Raw genomic sequence first — 24,059 nt, forward strand, 5'->3', positions numbered from 1 at the left:
GACAAATACAGATAGACTTCCAAAAAAGAAAAAGGTAAAGAAGCAGAAGGACCTACATTTAAAGAGCAGGGAGTGGGAGGAGGAAGAGAAAGCAACAATCAAAAAGAGGAGTGTGAAAGAATGTTTAGATTTCAAAGTTCAAAAGCCCTGAGCTAGGAAGAACTTAGATTGAATATTCTTCATGTGAAAGGCAACCTCTGCAAAACATTATTTTTCAAGGTACCCAGGAGACAGATAAGGCCCTTCTTAAGATACATGGCTTTCTTTCTTCTTTAGCTCATGGTTACAAGAAAAAAAGATTCCACGACTAAAGCACAAATCAGTGACATTGTTGTAGGTCAGGGTTTTAGTCACAAGTGTTATGATTATATGAGCACTGGACCTTCTCATGGTGTCATAACCAGTTATCTGCCACAAAGAATTTCAACTTTAGACTTTGAGTTTCCTCAGAGGAAGACACTGAACATCTGAGTCATGAACTTTTGAGCAGCAATGGCTCGAACTTGGTCAAGTGTCTGTAAGCCCTGAACAACAGGCAGAATTGTGATCAAACATGAATATGAAATAATAGGCGTCTCATGCCAAGCCCCAGCATCACAATGTAATCTCTATAATTTTCTCTCCTTTTTGAAATCCTCACCCAAGGATATGTTTATTGATTTTAGAGGGAGAGAAGAAGGGAGAGAGAGAGAGAAACATTGATCGGTTGCCTCCCAGACATGCCCCGACTGGGGATTGAATCTTCAACCTTTTGGTGCAGGGAGCAGTACCCAACCAACTGAGCCACCCAGCCAGGGCTTTGTAACTTTCTGAACAACTTTACAATGGTTCTTTATTTCAGTGACTGTTTTGATATCAGATTAAAGTTTTTCAACAGTTACAGATAATTGAGGTCTTTTTTTTCTACCACTAAGAGTTCTGCTGAGTTACAAAACCCCATTATCACAGTGTTCAGTTTTTTTGAAAAAATTAAATGCTCAGTAATTCTGCCAATGTTAAAAATAAAAGCTTCATACTGCCATGGCATTTACATCACCAAACTAAGTTTGAGATACAAATACCAGCTATTTATCCCATGGACCATTTTTTGCTAGGCTGAGGCTGTGAAAAATCAAAAAGTTGACATACAACTCTTTTTTTTAAGTCGCTCAAAGGGATATATGTGGAAGGTACAGAGTGACAGTGAACAGATCAGAAAACACGATAGATATTGGTTCTCTCCCTCTTCCACATCTCATTCATTTTCCTGGTGTTCCGCATCCGCAGAGGGAGACCATCCCCGAGCAACTGCATGATCAGGGTGTTGTCTGCGTATGACTCTTCATTCATTGTTTTCAATTCAGCCATTGCTCCATTCAACACCATTTTTGCAGGGTGCTGCCTTCTCAGGAGTGTTTGGAACTTCATAGTAAAAGACTGAGAAATTCAGTCTTTTCAGGCCAGGCCAAGTTGAACTGGGTGTGGAAGCTGCATTTCTTTCTTACTAACTTCAAATGTCTCCTGGTAAGCCTGCCGAGACTTTGCCACCGTGGTTTTGCTTACTGTCTCCAGATGCCACCTCAGAAGGACATCTAAAATAATCTCCTTTCATTTTCAAGTTGAACACCTCACTTTCTGGTTGTGCTGCATTGGGAATGAGGTAGTTGTCCAACGCCTCCAGAACATTGTTGCAGCTGTCCCGCAGTTCTGCCTCTGTCTTCTCAAGGTGCTCAGCCCACCTGCTGCTGCTTCTTTCCTCTGTTTTCTGCTCAGTGCTGGAGCTGTGCCGTGCTGGAGAGGACACGCCGAGAAGAGCGTTCTTGGGGGCGACTGAGCGCAGGTCTCCATCTTCACTGGAGAGTTCGTGCCCCTGTTCTGTGCCAGCCTTCCTGGCTGCGCCAGTATCATCATAGTGCTCAACCTGCTCGGGAGTCTGGCGTTCTGTACTCGCTCCCTTTTACCCACGGTCTTTCTTGCGGGAGGACAGCGGGGCAAGGGGTCATCTTCCTGCCCAGGCCCACTCCGGGGTCAGCGCGGCGTGGCTGCAGCTCGGCTTCCACTTGTAGTTTTCTTTTTTGATTAAATTTTGTGTTATAAGACATCCAGATGGCACCAAAGCCTAATCTATAAAATAAAGTCCATTCAGATAATCCAGTTTATATTGTCTTCCTCATCGCCTGTTCCTTCCCTCCCACATAGATAACAATTTTTATTAGTTTTGGTCTCTCCTTACATTAGACATGTTAAACAGTAGGCATATGTACCATGTTTTAAGATGTAATGTATCATGCTACCCCCATTATTCTTCACTTTGCTTTTTTTTAAACAATGTATTTTAAAGATCTCTCTATAGTAGGATGTAGCAGTGGCCCTCATTTTTGGTTTTTTTATTATTTTATTTTATTTTTTATAATGCATTGTTCTCCATTGTGTTGATTTGACTAAGCCAAGGTTTCTTCAACTAGTCCTGTAGTGGTGAACACTCGTGTTGTTTTTCTAGTCTTTAGATATCACAGCAAATACTGTAATAAATAGCTTTGTACATAAATCTTATTTTATTTTTGCCAGCCTATCTTAAAGAGATTTTGCCAGGAATGGATTTGCTAGGTCAAAGGGCTAAATCCATATGTCATTTTGTTGAACATGGCCAAATCCCCGCTCCACTCCCACCCCCAGTAACTCAACCAGTCTGCATTCAGGGCAGCAATACCTGGGAATGCCTGTTGTCCCACAGCCTCCCTGGCAGGGTGTCTGTCAACCCTCTGATGTTCGTCCACAGATGAAATGTTTGCAACAGATGAAAGTGGTATGTTATTTATGTCTAATTTCCATTTTTTTCTTACTCATTTCACTAGTTCTAAAGGGAGAACACAAGTAGAAATGTGAGAATTTTATAGATTTGGTGGGAAGTAGACGTTTGTCCCTGCAGAGTCTATGCTCCATGAGGGTAGGACGGTGGCTATTTTGCTCACTTCTTGTACTTCCAATGCTGAGCCCAGTGTCTGACATGAACAAGGCACTCACCAGTGTATAATAAAATGAATGAATTAATTAATTAAAGGATGAATAAAAGACAGAAATTACCCTTTTTGCCCATTTCATAACTGCATTGAGGTATATTCAACCCTTTACCTTCCCTCGTCCTCTTATGTGTCTTCAATCTCAGACCTGTAATTAAGGAAGCCATTTGAAAGTCTAAATTATTTCTAAAGTCTATATCATAATTGTGAGTTTTAAAAAGAGGAAGAAGTCAAAGCATGGGTTTGCCTAATGTCATGTCCATATGGTTAATAAGTTGTGCCCATGTAGGTAAGAGGTGGGAGTAAAGTACAGTGAGAAAACATTGACAGATACTGGGAGGACGAGCTTAGCCAAGTGAGCCTCAGCACTGATATGATGAATTGCTTATTTAAGAACAATCTCCATGCCATTCATAGATTCTTTGAGGTGATAGCACTCCCTGACTCTAGCTACCCAGTCAAGATCTGAGTTCCATGCAGCATTCCTGATGTTTATCTAGCCTCTGCCTGGCCATCTCAAAGAACAAGGAGCAGTCCTTACTACTTCGGAATGGACGAAGTCTACAGGTTCTTTGACATGCAGTTCTACAGATAAAATACTATATTTTACCTATGTATAATGCACACCCCCATTTTTGGCCCAAACTTTCAGGAAAAAAATCTTCCATTTTAATTTTTAATTCAATTTTTATTTATTTATATTTAGAAACAAAACAGATTATCATATTCCAGACTATTATTTTGCATACAGATATTGTTATTGCTTTTTAGAGTTACACTTTTAACACATAAGCATAAGTAAAAGAATTAAAAACATTTTTATAGATATGGAATTAGTATTACCCATGTATAATGCACATCCTTATCTTCAAAAATTTGGACAAAAAAAGTGCACATTATATATGGCAAAATATAGTAGCAATCCTGCCATTTTTATGTTATCATCCCCCACCCTCCCAAACACTTTCAATTGCCTTTATGCTCTTTTTTTTCCTTTATGCTTTCTTTAAATGACATGACCCTTCATATGGAAACTCACTCTTAAATGCCTTCTCAGCTAGACATCATCCACCCATTCAAAGTTATATTTCTTGACTATGTCATCATTAAAAATTTCCACTTAATGAAAAAGTCATAGACACAGTAAAAAAGCAAATGACAAGTCAGGAGAATATATTTAAAATGTCTAAACCTGACATGGTTCAAATATAGAAATTATATAGGGAAATTTTGTAAATCAATTTAAAAAAAAACAATAGATAAGTGGGCAAAAAAAATGACGAATAGGTGACTCACAAAAGAGGAAACCCAAGTGATAAGCAAATGGAGAAATGCTGTTGCTCATTTAATTAGAAATATAAAATAAAAACTACAATGAGCTATGACTTTATCCCTGTTGAACTGCAAGTTGGATGACAGCAGGTCATGGCCAGGCTGAGGAGATACAAGACCCTCAGTGATGCTGGTGGGAATGTCAATGAGGGCAGCCCTTCTTTAGAGTCACCCAGCAGTTCTTGGTCAAATTCACTTACTCTAGACCCAGAAGTCCATTCTGGGAATGCCTCCAGAGAAATTCTCGCACTGGTCTCTGAGGGAAGATGCGTGAAGATCCTTGTCATAGCCTTGATTGGAGGCACTCCCACACCGAGAGGAGCAGAGAAATGAAGTGTGGTATGGAATACTATGAAGCAGTGAGAAGCTATGAAGCAGAAATACAATGGATTCTTATTAATTGCAGTCATTCTGTTCTATAAAGTCATAGAAATTACTGAACCAGGGAATATTGCAGCATTGTTCCCAGGGGAAGAAGATACAGGATTAGGTTCTTGCAAGTCTCTGGTCACAACATTTTTGTCAAATCATCAATACATACGCTTATTTTATGTGTTTTTTTCATTTAAGACATCTTTTAATCTGTACTGTTGATTCATTAACATGGAACTCATTGCCAACAGCACTGTAACACATGCCTGAAGGAAGCTCAATCTAACAGATTTTACTGGAAGGCACATGGCAGTCTTTGTACACTTAGGAACACAAGGCAGCATTTCAGTACCAAGCCTTGGGAGTCATTTTAAACAGCTGCAAAATGGTCATTTATTTATCATATGAGAACTGGAACAAGAAAGCAGAGTGTTACCTTGGTCCTTCTCAGGTGACAACACATGAGTAGTTACTCAAATTTGTCATTGCTGTGAGTAGGTACATGAATGACAATGAAAGTTCCTTGAGTATTGATTTGGAGGTCATACATAAATTTTAGTGAGTGGGTGAATTTGAAAATACAGAATCCACAAATAATGAGGGTTGGTTATATACTCAACAACCTGGTTAGTTCTCACCACTTAGAACTGAATGAAGAAAGCAAGAAAGAGAATCAGATACTAGTACAATACTGCTTATGTAAAAGTGTAGACAAAGCAGCAGCTCTTGCTTTTCGAGAATTTGTACAAATCAAAGAATACACATTAAATCCATTCCAATGATTGCCTCCTGGGTAAGAGAGAGCAAAAGGGGGAAATAAATGAATCAGCAAATATAAGGAGAGGCAGCAGTGCCAGGAACTGAGTGTGATAAACTCACTGCTCTCCGCAAGTGCCCTTCCCTTCATGCCACCTTCACCCCCAGCACTCTTCTCACAGCTCCCACCGACTGGAATTTCTGCTTTGTGTTAATCAGCTTAGCAACAACCTACAGCTTTCAGACCAACTTCACTTTATGGACTTTCCCTTCTGCAGGCTGAGATCCCTGAGGGCAGAAACTCTGTCTTTTCATTCATTCATTCATTTATATTTCTATCTTTTTTCAAAAAGGATTTGAGGCCACTGCCTATGAAGCTGAATGTGTTTGCTGAGTGAATAAAGATATGTATATATGAATGAGAAAATGAATGGGTAATTTCTAGACCTTCTCCATCACATCCTGATTTCCTCAAGATAAGTCCCAGAATTACAGAAGGTGGGGGTTGGGGCAGCAGTGTTAAGCACAAGAAGTTCTTCTGCCCCTTGAGTGAGGTACTCCCAGCTGATACACAAACAAGCATTGTATTTGCTTTTGGACTGTTACTGATGATGTGTATTCAGTTTGTCATAAACCAGACCTTTCTTATCTTTTTCACATGAAACACATTGCTATTGTGCATTTGAGTGGCTGACATTTTTTAACATGGTGGACATTAATCTTTTAGACAGATGAATAGGCAGGTAGATGATAGATAGATGGATGGATAGATAGATAGACAGACAATAGATGATAGATAAGATAGATGATAAATGGATAAATAAATAGATAGATGATGGATGGATGGGTGAATGGATAGACAGAGTGATTTAGCTTCAAACCATCAATTCAGAATATTAAATTAGTTTAAATCTTGTTGCTACCTCTGACATATTGGCCCTTTCTCCCAGATCTGTGTCACCTAAAAGTTGGTAAGAAAGACCAGGATGACAAAACAGCCTTGCAACAGGCCACATCTTGCATTTAAGTATGCCTGTCTCTCTAGAGAGGAATGCCAATCTTCTGTTACTGTGACTGAATTTCTCTTTCTCTATTTCCCACTTTTATCCTAAAGGGATCAAGAGAACTTTGTAAAATAACCCCCACCTCCAGAAATCCAGATGTGCTTTCTCTCCATGAAATCCTTGGACCTACCAGCATGATTTTGTATCATTGAACCATGGACTTGGAAACATATGTTAGATGTTGTGCAACTCAGTATTTCACTGATGGGGAAATAGAAGGTGAGAGTACCCACATGAGTACTGTCAATGAGTACTTACACAAGTCCCCACAGGAATGTTCACAAGCACTAACAGTACCTGCACAAATACTCACACGAGTGTTCATACATCCAGGGCAGGGAGGCAGTTTGTGACAGCATCTTGACTCAAAGCCTAGGCTCCTGATTCCACACAGTAGGAGGTTTACAAAATGTGCTGCCACTTAGAGAGAGACCATGATTACTCCTAGTCACTGGCCCTTACTTTTGCTCACATCTGTTACATAAATCTACTCCAGGACACTATTGAGACTTCCTGTGACACCAAGAGAGCTGAAGCTCAGGGAATGAACATCAAGGGCTTTAACTAAGTGAAGTCTCTGGACTAGACATATTATTTTTTCAGGATAGAAAACAACCCATCTCTGTGATCCTGTAAACATGGGGGCAGTCTTTTTGGAAAAGCCTGAGAATGATTTCTGGAGAGATTAAAATTGAGTGGACTTCTTTGAGGAATGGGAAAGATTTTGATAGAGAGAAAGAAAGTCCCTTAAAATTGGGGATATTGGAGCAGCAGTACAGCACTGAGAATGTATATGCAGGACAAGTACAAGAGGCAAAAGGATGGTATTGGCTCACCTGACTGGAAAGGCCAGGCATCTAGCAGGACAGCTAGATCCAGAAACTCTAAAGATATTGCAGACATGTTTCTTCCCGTCTCTCAGCTCTGCTTAGCTGCCATGTCCTTCCTTAGGAAGGCTCTCCCAGAGACTGGTAACAACTCTCATGAGTCTAGTAGGGATAGAATGGTTTTGTTTTTGTTTTTGTTTTTGTTTTGGGGGTTTTTTGCTAATAATTCCAGAATTGTCCCATGAAAGGTTCTCAATGGCATCCTGAATAGGCTTGCCAGATTTAGTTAATAAAAATACAGAAAGGCCCATTAAATTGGAATTTAAGATGAACAATGAATAATTTCTTAGTATAAGTATATTCCATATAATTTGGAGGACATACACAAGAAATTATTTATTTACCTAAAATCCAAATTTAACTTTGAATCAAATTAAAAAGGCATTCTATATTTTGTCTGGAAACCCTATCTCTTCACCAGTCCATGTAGCCAGACAGATGAAGAGCATATTTGGTTCACATTGAGACATGTGTCCATACTGTGGATCCCGGGAGTGAGGTCTCCCCATCCCAACCCCATGGACTGGGAGTAGGGAATGGTCACTGACCAGATGCTTTGCCACAAAGGGGCTGCATGTTGGGCAGACGAAACAACAGATGCTCATTATAACTTACTCCATGAACAGCAAGAAGACCAAGAGAAAAGGGAAAATGTGGCTCAAACAAATGAGCATGCTCTCTGTTACTCCCAATAATGTTGGGACTTTCCCATCTGATTTTTCTGCGTCCCCTGCTACATGCCCACTAGTCTGTAAGCTCCTAGGGGAAAGGCCTGTGTGCTGCCTGTTCATCACTGCACCCTCCTTGCCAGGCACATAGAAGAATCTCAGTGATAATTAATTGAATGGCTGAATGAATGAAGCATTATGTGCCCTTTATACTTACTCCCTGGGCAAATTTAATCATTTCCATCAGATAGGATTCTTTGAAAGAGAACTTTAGAATGATTTTACATGCACACTGAGGATTCTTTCATAACAGCAGCAATGCTAACCTGCTGTTCTATGGTGCTGTATACCATATATCTTTGGCTCTCACTCAATGTTCTTTGAAAAACTCATAAATTCCATGTGATAATATCTCTGCAAGAAAGAAGAGTATTGTTCCATTTTACATATAATGGAGCTGAATCACTAGCGGCTGAGTCATTCCATCAAGATTACTAATGGAGTGGGCAGAATCTGGCAGTTTGGGAGCCCCATTTTGAGCTTGTTCACCATATTCCTGAGAACTGTGTGTTTAGAATCATACTTGTATTTGGTCTCCAAAAACACAGTATTTCGGCTTAGAGAAATAGCTGAGTGTCCTATTAAAAGGTAGGAATATTTTCTGAAGACAAATTTAAAGCACAAAGGAAAAGGAATTGGAGGAGAAGTCAGCAGACTTGGGGCTCAGTCCTGGCCCTACCTGCCCTACCTGTCATCTCAGGTTTCCTCCTGAGACAGACTGGAGACAAGAGTTCTCTGCCTGGTGACGGCTGAGGGCCCATGTGCACCTGATACTTCACAAAGTGTCTCAATGCCACCCTAGGCCAGAAGTCTCCCTGGGGCCAGGCAGGGACCTTATCTCAGGGGCAGCATTCACATCATGGTCATCACAGGTTACAGTCACTTTCTGACAAATGGAAGTGAAAGGTCATGAGGAAAAGGCATCTTGCTCTCATTTGCCCCAGAGCTTCATATGTACCCCAAAGCCCTCTTTGTCCTGGTAAGGTGTTATAATCCCCATTTTTCTCAGGAGGAAATTTTGGCTCACTAGTTTTTTTAACCAATGTAAAATACAGTAACTGGCAAGCCTGGGATTTAGAGCTAGAGTGGTCTGGTTCCAAAGTCCTGAGCTCATTCCACTGCCCCAAACCTGTTCCTCAAATGAGTTATGGGGAGGGAATGAGGTGGTGTGGGCGAACATGGAGGGTATTCCTAGAACACCACACAATGGGGGATGATTGTTACCATTCACCTCGGAGCAGGAAGGTTGATGTTACCATGAGTTTCTTCTGATGGAGGGTGAGCCATCATGCTATGCGGCCTTTGAAAAGTGTCTTATATGCTTTGGTAGCCATGGCAGAAGCGTGCACAATAAGTACTAGGATGGCAGACAACTGGGGCCATATCTGAGCCAGATAACATCGACAGAAGAAGACTGATGGCCACGGCTGGTTCTGTGCATAAGTACTACGTCAAAGACAGTCATACATGTTTGCCCTGTTCCTGTCTCCTCAGGCCCCATCTCTCTGGGGACTGTAAAGGTCTTAGGTATTCAGCTATTCAGTTTTGGTGACCCCCATCCCTCCCAGCCTCTCCTTCATGGTGTTCCAGTTCCTGCTGCTCCATCCTGGCCACCCACATCCCAGTGCTCCTGCTGCTCACATGTTCTGCCCACCACAGGGGTGCTCCAAGCCTGTTCCCTAAGTCACTCTGGGACTTTCAGATTAAGACTTAGAAACTCCACAGGCCATTGGCATTTCTTTAATGTGCAAGGACTTCAAACCTGTAAGCGATATTCATTAATATTTCTCCCTAAGTGACTCAGAGACAGAGTGGAGGGAAATATTCAGAGGGTCAGCTTCTGCCTGCAGCGGAATCTGCTGCCCAAGCCCAGAAACTAAAATGATGATCCCTCACCTGATTCTGGTCAACAGTTCTCAACTTTAGCAGGCTGACCATCACTCAAAACTGAAGGCCAGGACAAAGGATATGGCCACAGGCAGTCCTGAAAGTTGCACACAGTTTGACAGTGGGCTCCCACATCCAGCTGTGAGCAGACAGGGCTGCAGGCCATGACCTTATAGCAGCACACTCGTGCCTGCACATAGTGGGTGTGTGATGAATGGCTGTGGAACTGAATGCTCCAGATGCATTAAAAGGGGGGCTATTATCAAAAAAAAACCCTATCCATTCTGAATCATACAACAGAAAAGGGAATTTATTCTGAATTTTCAGGGCCACTTTTGGGAGCCAGTGAAGTTGATAACAAGACATTGTATAGTCCCAGCTCCACTGTGGCTCTAAGCCGTCCCTGGGTCCCCTACTTAGTAACACAAAGGAGCTAGAGACTATGGTCTCCAAACTAATTCTGCATACTGTCACATTGAGTTTAAAGTTGTTAAAAAATACACACATGTACGCATATTGATATTTTCTTTTGTAAAGTAGTGCAATTAAGCCCTTCAGACAATTCTCACAAAAAGATGTTTGAAGTGACCCAATGGCTTTTGTCTTAGCACACTGTGGTGAAGGTATGGTGGCCTGGTGGACAGGCCCATGAGCAAAAAACCAGACATCTGCCTTCTAGCACCCTCTCTTAGACCAACTAACTTCATGTTGAGCTAGTACTTCACATCTCCGAGTCTCATTTTCCTCATCTACAAAACTAAGAAGGGATGGATTACAAGAGCTCTGAGGGTAGTTATTACTGATTTTATTTATAAGCGGGACCCTCTAAAATGATGTGATTGGGTTTTGAGAGCATGGTCCCCATCCTCCTTCCTCCAAAGTTAGGAGTGAAGCAGCCCCTTGGTTGAGCACCCAGGCTATGGAGGAACTGGGCCAAGTGCTGTGGGAATAAACCAGGACCCAACAGTGTGCAGAGGAGAGGTTCCTAGAAACTGCTGGAACCTCTGATTATTTTTACTGATTGTCACCTGAGAAGTTCCGAGCTGGTGTGGCCTTCCCCTGGCATGGTCTGGGACCTCTAGTTCCCTGACTTGTGCAAGAAAGAACTCAAGAATAAGTGTAAGTGAGAGTAAAAGTGAGTTTTATTTATGTAGAGAAAAAGAGGCTAGGATGCGGGTTCCTGGAACAGGATGAGAGGTGAGCCCAGGAGGAGCTGCCGCCACCCGCTGCTCCCTGGTTGCAAGTCTCACAAGGCTCCACTGCGAAAGAGTGGAAGCACATGTCCAGGTGAACATGAGTGAACTCCAGAGTGAGTTGCACACTGGGTCAGTCTGTCCTTAGGATTTGAAGTATTTCCAACAGCACCAAATTCTGACTCAACCTTGGGGATAGGATCTTGTTTCTAGTATGGTCCGTTCCAGAAGTGTCATGGTGTTCATCCTCCTCAGGCCCTCCCTTCTTCTTGTGGTGTCAGTTTTCACTATAATGATGGTCTAATGAGCTTTGGGGTATTCTCTGGTCAATTTTTCCTCCATCTTGGATTGACCTGGTGTTAGCCAGTCCTTGTTGTGTACTTTTGTGACCACCGCAGGAGTTTCCTGCCATAAACTGTTTCCCTTTGGTCACATGAGGAGGTGGGGGCTCTGGTGAGAGGACCCAGCTGCTTATCAGCCTATGATGTCCACTCCTAATTCCTCATTTCACCTACTGGGATTTTTCCTAACTTATGTCTATTCTACCTCAATGTAAGAGCCAGTTCCTGCCTCAAAGTGAAGTATCATAAAGGAAGAAATAAACGTTTTGAAGGTCAAAGAAAGGACAGACCTAGACCCAGTGCTTCAGGTACTTCCTGGTCCAGAATAATAGAGAAATGGTTGTTTCTAGGATATGCCTGTTTTCCCAGATGGAGCTGAAATTCTTTGTAAAATGCCATATTCCAATGAGGAATATGATGTTGCTGAAAAGAAGGCACACAACACCTGTAAACTAGGAAAAGGGAGATGTAATGAAAAGGTTTGGAATTACAAAGTGAAATCAGAGGAGACCGAACAGGGGCAAAGAGTCCAGAGAGCAACGGAGGATACAGTGAGGCACATTTTGAGGAGCAGGAGCAGACGTGAGGGAGCTGAGTCCTGGGAGGCTCAGACACTGTCTCCCTACTTCCAGTTAAATGTGCTGAGCAAGGGAGCTTCCTTGAGACCCTAAAGGCAAAGGAGAGGAGAAAGAAGTGGGTGTCTTGGGTTCATTTCCCAAGTGCTGCTGCTGAGGGAAACCCTGAGCAGGGGAGACGCCTGGGGAAGGAGGGGTGCAGGGAGAACGCCAGTCTTCCCAACTCAGTTACTCACAAGTGCCACCCAAGGGAGAAAGCAGCTTCCCTTGTCATCAGTTCTAATGTGGCATTCTTATTTTTAAAAGACTTAAAAATACTATTTTTACCCAGAGTACATTTTTTTCTTCCAAAGGAACAAAAGGATCACAACCCACATGCTCCTCAAGCAAGCAGCCCTGAGAAAAGGCAGGGCTCAGATTTACATACTGAGGGCGGCTCTACCCCCACATTCCCACCCTCTCCTCAATCCCAATAAACAACAGCAAAAAGAATGCCATGGACTTAGTACTGTCAACCCTCTTGAAAAACACAAGCAAAAATACTACAAAGTGATGAATGATGAAGCTTCATAGCCAAGGTGATTGTCAGTAGTAGTTTGGGCCATTGACAATTAGTGTTAGAGTCTCAGAATGGGAGGCCTGCGTGCGCTCTCTCTCTCTCTCTCTCTCTCTCTCTCTCTCACACACACACACACACACACACACACACACACCACAGCCTTGTAGCCTGGTTTATTTCACCACAAAAAATTCTGTTCTGCTCTTTCATATTTTATATTTCCAGTATTCCAGAAAATTTTCAAGAGAGGTAATTAAGTATTGGATCTTTCTGCAGTTTAGGAAAAGCTAAAACTTCCTTACATTTTTTTCTTGTCTTTATTTTTCTCCAAAGGAATCTTGTTCAAAAGCATCAATATAACAGTATTTTTTTTGTCCTCTCATGTGACTAGATTAAAGTTTGACATTGGAAGTACTTACCTCTAATGTGCCACCCAAGGGAGAAAGAGAGGGAGAGAGAGAGGGAGAGAGAGAAAGAGAGGGAGAGAAAGAGATGTAACTATATGTATTTGGGTTTTTTTAAGAAAAAAAATCTGCTGAAAACCACACAACAGCCCACAGTCTGTCTTAACTTTCTGAATTTCTTTTAAAATGGAAAATATTAAGAGTATTACTCATACATTCATTTTAAAAGTGGAAGGCAAAGAGGGAGTGGTGATTCATTCCAACACTGAGACTAAGAACAAACCAGGGCAGGAATGACTTCTCTCAGGCCTTTGAACTCTGGGTGAAGGCTTGGTGTCCCCAGTAGGAGCTACTTGTGGGGCATCCGTGCCCCCCAGGCTGGCTCAGGTCTCACTACCCCCTGGTCGCCTGACCCTACTCTCCTGGTAGATGGTGGATGGTGCTCAGCTGGTACCTCGCACCTGACCAATCTTGTATCGTGGCTCTGCCTAGGGTGTTCTCCAGGCACCTGCCTGATGCACCCTGGGAGGTCCTCTCAAAGGTCACAGAAACCTGGGGCTATGGAGATCGGAGCCACAATCCTCTGACAAATGTCACAGTCTTCGGTACTACCTTCCTCCCGCGCCATCCCCAATGCCCTTTAACTTCCTGCCCCCACAGCACTTAAGAAATAGAGACAAAAAAGGCACTGAAAATGCATGGAGAAAAAAAGAAGTACAGTTTAAGAAAAACCCATTATCAGGTATTTGCTGCAGAGGAAAAAATATCTAGGTAATGGCCCTTGGAGCAGGCACCTGATAACATTTTTATAAAGAAAGATCTATCTACATGAGGAATATTAAACAGATCTGTCAGTCCCAGTCAAAGTAGGTTTGCTAAATAAATGGTCAATTAATAGCCCAAAAGATAAACACCACTCAGAGAGGAGCTGCTAAAAGGCTGGCATTTTAAAAGACTGTTTTTACTTTAGGAAAGAGAAAATTAAGTTAAAGGATCAAGTATCAGGTAAGAAATGTTCCCTTCCCAGGTTCTAGCTCCAAGTGCCAGATTTTGCCAGCTCTTTATAATTACAAAGTAATGTGGTTTCAAACAAAATATTCTAGGAACACACCAAGCCCACAGATCTGAGACACTTGCTTATTTGTTATTTGTTCACAGCCAAAGACAAACTAGAGTTCAACCTCAAGTTCATCAGCACACTTACTAACTGGTTTTGGTTTGTAAATTTATTCCTGATGTTAACTATTTAAGTAGGAGCTTCTTTCTGACCATTTCTGATCAGGAACTACTGATTTTCACAAAGGTGTTCTGATTTCTACAAATATTTCTTCTTTCGGTTGTGAAGGTGAGCAGAGGAGGGCCTCCTCAAAGCCCGTGGGCTGCATCCCAGAATAGCGTGGGCCCATGTTCCCATTAGCTGACCTGCCTCCTCCACAGCACAGCCTCCCCTTCATCCTGGGAGTGCTCTTGACAGAAAATTACTTCTTGTCACCACAGTGTAGCTAGAATGGTCTCCATGCCAACCCCTGCCCTGCAGGCCCCTGGGAAGCAGAAGGCAGATGTGAGGCATCTTTATTCGTCTTGTCCTTCACCATCCCTTCTCCCAAACTGTCCAATGATGAGCTGGGTCCCCTGACTCTCTGACATCTTTCTCTTGGGCAGGCTTGGACAGCAGGAGTGAACCAGAGAAGGGAGCTGCTCCCCTTCCCAGCTTCGGTCTGTCTCATGTCCTCAGGCCCTGCTCCCTGTGCCTTCTCCAGGAGGTGCACATTACCCACACCGGAATCTGGGGCCAGGCAGGGGTTCCCTCTTTCTCCTGCCTCTAGAACCAGAAAGAGACACCTTGTGGTCTTGTCTTATAAACAAGCCATGTTGCCCGAGTCCTTGCTCTCCCATGCCTACCACCCTTGTGATGGCCTCCATACTGGCTTTGGGGTTTAGACCATTGGCCCCATCTGGCCCTTCAATCCCCCTGCTACAATACCCTCTGCCTGACTCCCACGTGGAGGCTGGGTGCCCCCAAGCCCCTCCCCCTCCAGGGCTGCTTATCCCCTTTCTGAGAGCACAGCATTGCTTCTCTGTCAGCACCTTCACAGGTTGTCTCAGGTAGACCCTGTCTGCCTGACATTCGGTTCTCGACCTCAGCTTGAGGTCCCTGTCACTGTGCTCTTCACTTTGAGGGGACTCTTTTTCTCTATTCTGGAATTCCTAAGGCTACAGAACTACCCCAGAAGTGTGTTCTGCCCTGCCCAGCTGTACATCTGGAACCAGCTATTTCTCTGAAGTTGGATGACTTTCCCTGACTCAGCCTGAGGAGCAGCCGTCTCGTTCCTGCCCTGCCTGCCTGCCATGGGGCATGGGGAGTCACGGGGCTAGAGTTAAGACACATCAGTGTAGCCCAAGACTGAGAGGTAAAGGCCCAGCCACTCTGCCATTTGAGAGGTCAGGCTCTGGGCTCTGTGAGCCTCCTCCAAATTTCTGCGGTAGCAGTATTCTGGGATGTTCCTAGCCTAGCTAGCAAGGGGCTGATGATGGGGTCACCTGGATAGCATGCTGGTTTCAATGTGCTTCCTCTGGCAGCACTGGCATTCACATTTGGTGCTCGGGGTGGCCCGATGCACGAGTTCTTTCATACCCACTCCTCAGTAGAACATGTCCCCCTTGCAATGTTTCGATTAACAGGACGGTCACTGTTGTCCATGGCAACAGAGCTGTGTTGGGTATGCTGTTTGGTAAGTAGCATGTGTTTGACCTCTGTGGCTGTGGGCTCATTGCACCTGGGGTGGGCCTGGCTCCTCTTCCAGTGGACCTGAATCTCCACATGAAAACTTGGCTGGCATCCAAAGAGAAAGAACCTGAGAACACTTGCAATCATGAAAAGGGAAGAAGGGGAACTGGCTGTTATGAATATTTACTAAGTGCCAAGTTAAGGTCTTAACATGCATCCTCAGGTATAGTCCTGAGCTGCTTAACAATGGGATACAGTCTGAGAAATGTGTCATTAGGCAATTTTGTCATTGTGCAAACATTATAGAGGCACATACACAAACATAGATGGTGTAGCCCACTACTGTAATTGCATGTGCTGTACTTGCATAGAACTGACTCGGCAGTAGGTCTGTTTACACCAGCATCACCACAAACACCTGAGCAATAGGTTGCATTACCACATTAGGATGGCTATGACATCACTAGGTGATGGGAATTTTCAGCTCCATTATAATCTTATGGGACCACTGTCCTATATGTGGTTTGTTGTTGACTGTAGTGTCATTATATGGCCACATGATTCTAATCATTTGCCCCCCCCCAAACAATCCTCTGTGGTAAATATGCTTAGCTCATTTCACAGATGAGAAACTCAAGGTTTAAGAATAATCCAGCATCCAATCCAAGGGTTCAGTGCTGACTCCGCACTTCCAGCTATATGCCTGGGGCAACCCCATGGGTGGTACAGCATCCAGTAAAACCAGGTCCATCGAAGTCCAGTGGCCATGACAGCCCACCACACCCACCATGAGCCGAGACACTTGCATGGGCATGGCGCTCTTATCTTTACTTCTCCCCCAGCTCCAGTGCTCCAAATCATGCAGGGGTTTCCAAAGGCCAGTTATTATCAAGGGTTAGAAGAAACCCAGTTTCCACATGTGGCTGGCACTGTAACTTAGATGTAGCAGGAACTTTATTACAGAGACTTCAAACCACAAGCATTGCTAAGGGGAGGTTAAAAGATGAGGAAGTGGACATAGCCATAGAAGCCAGGAGAACCTAGGAGAATGCTGGAGACCTCTGGAGCCAGCTGGACAGCTGTTATGGCTCTACACTTCTCAGCACTGAGCAGATGGCATCACAAAGTGTGTCTGTGAAAAGTGTGGAGTTGCACTGGGGAATGTGCCCTGCAGTCCCTGGGCATCCTGGTTTGAGGAAATAGCAATTAGGCCAGAAATGGTAGGGTTAAAAATAGTAGAAAAATGCAATGTTTGCACTCTACCCCCAGGACCCAACTTTGCCTGTTTTCAGGCAGAGCTACTATGAGAAGACTTGTACACCAGGAAAGACCAGAACAGGCCCTATCTGGCTGGACAGAGAGGCTGGCAGCATGAGTCAGCCCCAGAACCAGGATGGCTAACCCAGAGAGAGGATGGAGAAAGGGGCAAGAGCAGAATCACTCCTTGGGTACCTCAGGGTTTTGGCAGGAGAGCAATGGCACAGTCCAAGTGGAACTAGGGAGGCTTTAATCAGGCTCTTTACCAAGATGTGAGTGGTGAGGGAGCACCCAGTTCAGGTATTGCCTACAGTGGGAAGTCAGTATAAGTGTTTTGCTGGAAGCTGCTCAGAAGAGCAGAGGCTAGGGAAGAGTATACACACTGCCATTGGCAGCCCACACGTGGGGAGAGAACACCACCCAGATCTCCCTGCTCCATCCTCCCAGCTCCTGTCAGTGCCTCCTGTGGGCCAAAGCCAGTGACAGCTAGAGGTCTGATGGGACCGAGGGATGCAGTTCATGCAGATCAGCCTCCCATGGCATGAGGCAGGACAGGGGAGGGTGGAGGATGAGTCAATACTTTAAACAAATAGTCTGTGCTAGGCCTAAAGCTAGAAAAGAGCTGGCTGCTCACAGACTTGGTACTCCTGCCTAGCAGAAGAGTTAGTTGGCTATTTAAGAAAAGAAGAAATTGTTATACAAACTGTAACAGGCCATATAAAAATAAATGATAAAGTGTGCTGAGACCCAGACCAAGTTCTCAGGAAACTGTGCAGAAAGATACCACTTTGAGGATGGATAGGATTGGAAGGATATGTAAGTCTTTTATCAACCTTGAATTTATTTTTGTGTATGGTGTAAGTTGGTTTGATCTCCAAAATATATAAAGAACTGACACAACTCCACTCCAGGAAGACAAACAACTCAATTACAAAATGGGCAAAGGACTAGTACAGACACTTCTCCAGGGAAGACATACAGAGGGCCCAGAGACATATGAAAAGATGCTCAGTATCACTGGCCATCAGAGAGATGCAAATTAAAACCACAATGAGATACCACTTCACACAGGTCAGACTGGCCATCAGAAACAAAGCAACAAACAAGTATTGAAGAGGTTGTGGAGAAAAGGGAACCCTAGTGCACTGTTGGTGGGAATGGAGACTGGTGTAGCCAGAGTGGAAAACAGTATAGAATTTCCTCAGAAAACTAAAAATGGAACTGCTTTTTGACCCAGCTATTCCACTGTTGGGATTATACCCTAAGAATCCTGAAACATGAATCCAAAAGAGCCTATGAACCCCAATGTTCATACCAGCACAACTTATAATAGCCAAGTGCTGGAAGCAACTTAAGTGCCCATCAGTAAATGAGTGGATCAAAAAACTATGGTACATTTACACAATGGAATTCTATGCAGTAGAAGAAAGAAGGAGCTCCTACCCTTTGCAACAACATGGATGGAACTGGAGAGCATTATGCTAAGTGAAATAAGCCAGGTGGTAAGAGACAAATACCATGTGATCTCACCTATAAATGGAACAACAAATCAACAAAATCAGCAAAACAAACAAGTAAGCAAAATACAACCAGAGAAATTGAAATTAAGAGCAATCTAACAGTAACCAGAGAGGAGGTGGGAGGGGAGAATGGGGGGCAGAGGGGAAGGGTTTTCAGGAACAACTATAAAGGACACATGGACAAAATTGAAAGGGGGTAGGAGGGTAGGATCAAGGGTAGGAAGTGGGAATGGGTTGATGAAGGGGAATGGTGGGGGAAAATGGAGACAACTGTACTTGAACAACAATAAACAAATGTGGGGAAAAAAGGATTGGAAGCATATGTGGAAGCCACTTTAGGCGAAGGGATGGAGGGTCAGGCTGGTGGAGGAATATGTCCTGAACACAGGCTCTGAGAGGTGGGCGAGGGCTGGCCATGCTTGACTTTACAGGAATTTGGTCTGAACCATGAACCCTTGGAGGCTATTAAACAGGAGAAGGAGTTACATATGTTTTTAAAGAATCAAGCTAGCTACAGACTGCAGACAACATTGGAGGCCAGGAGTGGATTAAGAGACCAGGCAAGAGACTGCTGCAGCAACCACAGCAGAGGTGACAGTCACCAGGATTGAAGCCAGGGCAATCACTCATTATTCAGGCATTCACTCACTTAGCACTCAGTGTGTTCCAGGCACTGGTCTAGGCCTATTGGCAGAGCTGTGAACAAGACAGATGAGGCTTCTGCTCTCATGAAACTTATGTTCTAGTGGGGAAAGTTTTGACCATGGCTAGGGAAAACAAGTAGGTGGTATCCAGACATACTTGAGAGGTCAAGACAATGGCATTCAGACACGGGGTTAGAAGACGGCAAGTATGGAGGCTGACACCCAGGTTTCTGGCTCATGCTACTGGGAGAATGGGGTGCCATTCACTGAGCTAGAGGTTCTGATGGAGCACCAGATTTAGGTTCTGCATCAGACATGCTGGATTTGAGGTGGTTTTGCCATATGCTACCTTGCACAGTAGCTGTGACACTTAAATGAGAGTGTCTCCAAGTGTGGAGATGCACCACACTGAATCTGGTATTAAGTGTTCAGTAGAGGTTAGCAACTCTTCTCCTGTCTGTAGAAAACTCCAAATAAGGCATATTTATTACAGAATTAGCAAATGGAGGTGCCTGAGTGGTTGGACCAAATGACTTCTGTTTTAGTTGCAGGGAGGACTAAGAAAGCAGCCCCTGAGATGTTGGAGAAGAGAATCATGGATGGAAGAAAAAAGAAAGGGGCCTCTGAAAAGAGCATTGTGCATCTTACAGGGCACACCTGAAAGCACAGAAGGTGGAACCACTGATCTGGCCTTGTGTTGGGTAAGAACTTTTACGGTAATTTTTCCCCCTTGTAGCATCTGAGGGAACCAGCTTCTGCCCACAGACTGCCAGCCTTAGCTGGTGGGTTAAAAAAGGTGGCCCTGAGACTGCATGAAGTCTAGTTAATTACCTTTCCAGCAGTACAGGCCATGGCAGTGGGTGGGGGGTGCCTTGGGAACAAGTGATTTTGGCTGGCATGCCTGTACTTTGTACAATACTGAACTTCTCAAGTTCTCAAAGGTTCACATGTTCATTCAGTTTTTACTGAGAAGCTACTATATGCCAGAGACCTTGCTAACCAGAGGAACTAACACAAAACAGAGAAAGTGTAGACAGGGCAAGGATGGGAAAGAGGAGGGAGGTGTTATTTTACCCATTGTCCTTGCTGGTCTATTGATTGAAGCTTCAGAAAGGGCAGAGGAGAATACACCTGAGGCAGTAAAAGCCCACAGAAATATTATTATTGATGTCAGTTTTATATTTATATACATGGGAAATGGAATCAAGGATGTTTGTTTCTAGAATTTTCTATTTAAGCCATTAGAGATGGTAGCATCTAGGGCATGGTGGATGCCCAGAGAGCTGTAGATGAGATTCAGTGCTGAAAACATTCCCTGCACAGGCAGGCTGACACAGGGTACATTGGCTGTGAATTCATTTTTATTTTTCCTCCATTTTTTACAGTGATTTTTAAAAATTGACTTGAGAACTAGACAAAAAAAGCATCTTAGCCAAGGTTATATATTTGAAAAAGATGCCAAATAACTCCCCAGGGAGAATTATAATTCATTCCATTACAGACTTTATGCCTAGAAGCAAACAAAGTAAGTAGTTTGTTGCTAAGGAGATTAATTAGTTAATATTTATAAAGGGCTTTAAAGGTACAAAATTCTCTATAAATGTAAAGTATTATTAACATCACCAGTAGTGCCACTGCTTTTATATTTTGAAGGAAGACCTGTTCTTTAGCCTGGTTATGGATTCTTACAGTGAAAATGAAAAGGAGGAGAAGAACAGCAGGAATTCACAAAAGAATGCAACCCACTGGTTTTATTTTAAAAAATTTCCATAACTGAAGAAGGCTTTCTTGACATCTCCTCCAAAACATGAATACGTGTTTTACAATTCTGTTCATTTTATACATTGGCATCACTTCCCCTGCCTCCTCCACCCATCCTGCTTTGTCTGGGCAAGCAGATAAGGGCTTTGAAAACTGGGTCTTGTGGAAGGAGAGGTGGCCGTGGTCTCCTGCTGAATGTGAGATGCCCAGAGAGGACATATAAATTGCACAGACTGAAAGGGGTGTGGCCCTCCTCACACAAAATTCTGGCTGGTGTGCAAATGAGACCTTAGGGGGTAGCTAGTGGGGCTGGTTCCTCTCACTGTCATGTGTAATGCACTGCAGCGTTTGGTGACAGCTAGGTGTGACCTGGATAATTCCCAAAGGCTTTGGACCATGAATCATTTTTTTTTAATTAACATAGTAACTAAGGTGAGTCAACTAGAGGGGTATGGCTTTCTTAGGAAGCCTCTGGTTACATCAAATACTAGTTCAAATACTAAAGCATTGAGTCAAGGGTGCTGGGGATGTAAGGTGGCACTGAGAGGGAGAAGGCAGAAGGTGAAACATTCTCAGAAAGGATTATCTACCTTCAGCAGTAGGAGCCAACCATCTGTAATTCTGAAGGATGGCCCTGGAGTAGAAGATGAAAGACAGATTGGTCCAGCTGCAGGTGACCACTACCACTGGCATCTCCTCTGTGATGTGCCCCAGGCACATCTCTGTTATCAGCACATATTTTGTGCCTCTCTGTTACAGAGCAAAATAAGGTTTGGCCACCTGCTGTGGTACATAAACATAACACAATAATTGATGGAGGAGGAAAATGTTTTTATTAATGAAGTGCCCAATTTGGGGGAATGGGGGCTCTCCTGCTCCAAGCCATTCTTTTCTGCAAAACACAGAAATTCCCTTGTCCCCAAAAAGACTGAAATCCAAATCCATGCCCAGAGAACACCTCTGCTTCTTATCTGTGCCCAAGGCTGCTACATAGTTAAGTCTCTGTCTCTCCAGCTCCATGTTATCTCCCTCTCTGGAGTGCGCACTTGTGAGGCCAGCATCTCTATTGCCCCACTGCAGCTTTCTCACTCTCTTGGACCTGGGGTGCATTGCCAGATCACTGCAGCTGGTTGTGCCAGGGGCTCAGCCCTCTGGACCCTGGCATCCAGGGCTGCCTGGGACCAGTGAACTTTCCCTGCCCATGCATCTGAGTGCTGCTCTCAGGGTGAAGAATGGGAGCAGTCCAGGCCCCGTGCCATGTAGCACAGGGCCACAGTGTCCCAGCCAAACTCATCACTGGTGAGATGCACATGCCACGCGATGCTGCTCCAGACCATGGGAGCAGGGCAACGCAAGAGCTGCAAGTAGGGCTCAGCATCCCACAGTCCCACCACTAGCAGGGCATACACCCTGCATGCACAATTCAGCCTTCACAAGCTGGCTCCCAACTGTGAAATTGAGAGTAATGAAAAAAAGAGAAGAGCTTCGATTTGCCCTCTATTTTAAATCTTTCTCCCAAAATCCTATGCGCTATAGGCATAAATTCCCAGCCAATTTGAGCCAACATGAGCATCAGTCGACACTGTGTCTGTGTGCCTCCTCCAGCTGCCATGATCTGGACATGAGTAGGAGGGCTTCTAGCTACATGAGAACACCACGCCTCTGCCTGGCATGTGGCGTCACCTTGTCACACATGTGTTGTGACTTTTTCCAGTCCCAATCATGCTCTGTGAAAACAGTGTTATGAGCTGCATTAGTTGTTTATTTTTCCCTGGCAATATGGAAGCCTATCAAGTCCCAGTTCTGGTTTCAATTCCGGGCTGCCTTTGGCACTTCCCAACCCCTCTTGGGTGTCCCTCCCTTCTCCAGGGAAGGCAGGCTTTTTCCCTGGCTGCTGTTTCAATCCACTGCCTTGGGGTTTCCTGCAACACCTCCCCTCTCTGGGGGAGTACAGTCTCTCACTGAATCGGGGTTTCCCCCACTCCCCAGCAAACTGGCCAAATGCATACCCATGTTACATCTCTAGGTGTTTCTCACCACTGCACACCCTTTGTGAGGCTCAGAGGGCATTCAGGTAAAGACATGAAATGAAAGTAGTAGGTAAGCAAGAGTGGTGAGATGACAGAAAGAAGAGATGTCACACAGGATGGTCTGGTTTGGAGCTAACCTCTCTCAAGTCTCCAGATAAGATGCCAGCTGATAAGAGGCCCCTATACAAAATTTATTGGCCAGGCTTTGAGGATCCATATTTGCTGATGGAAACTGTATGAGTACAAGAAGTCATATGACTGAAAGCACCCAAACATTTTCCGGTGTTTTGTGAATTCTGTACTTCTGAAGCCTACTCTTCTAGATATTACATCAGCCCAAGGAAATGTGCTACTTTTGGAAATATGGTGGAGCCTTAGGCATTTTCACAAATAAAACTGTTTTTTTTTTTAAATACCAGGATCATTTCAATTGGCTGTAGTAGAGCAGCCACCCTACCGGTAGCTTTTCTGCAGATGGTAGAACTCTCTGGCTGTCTTGGAAGATGGTTGAAATAAGGACCAAGATGTGTTCTGGTCTCAGCATTAAAACTGCTCATGGGGGAGTTTCTTCCTCATTACTCTCCAAGGCTCCCACATCTCCCTACCAGTCAGAGAGATCCATACACTGATAACCTACAATCCCTGCCTTAAAATATTCAACCATTGTACCTGGCATGTAGTATCTGTGTAATTTCAATGCATGCCTCATGACAGTAATTCTGGCATTGGGGAGTTGCCCAGGACTGAGATGCTGAACTGAATGTCAGGAGGAGGACATGGGAAGGAGTGTCCAGAGGCAAACACCTCTCAGAGAAAGGAAAGTTGCGGCAAATCAATTTCTTCCTCCCAAGCTGTTGATGGGCCTCTGCACCCTCCATCGTGGGAAAATGGTACTTCAAGTATTGGGAAGGAAACTACTAAATGAAGGTGTTTTCCTCTTGTATAAGAGGTACACCTTATACAAGATGATCAGGATGCTCATTTTCAGGCTAGGCTGGAGTCCTCCATGCCCTAAATCCCAT

The 24,059-nt window shown here is 44.0% G+C and overlaps 1 pseudogene; it reads right to left on the reverse strand.

The window, feature by feature from the left end:
• Positions 1-1,111: 1,111 nt before the first annotated feature.
• The window catches only part of LOC123822686, a 50,779-nt pseudogene continuing 27,831 nt past the window's right edge, over positions 1,112-24,059 (reverse strand).

Source organism: Phyllostomus hastatus, unplaced genomic scaffold (genome assembly GCF_019186645.2).
Source record: "Phyllostomus hastatus isolate PE091 unplaced genomic scaffold, TTU_PhHast_1.1 phas_contig_41, whole genome shotgun sequence".
Taxonomy (NCBI): domain Eukaryota; kingdom Metazoa; phylum Chordata; class Mammalia; order Chiroptera; family Phyllostomidae; genus Phyllostomus; species Phyllostomus hastatus.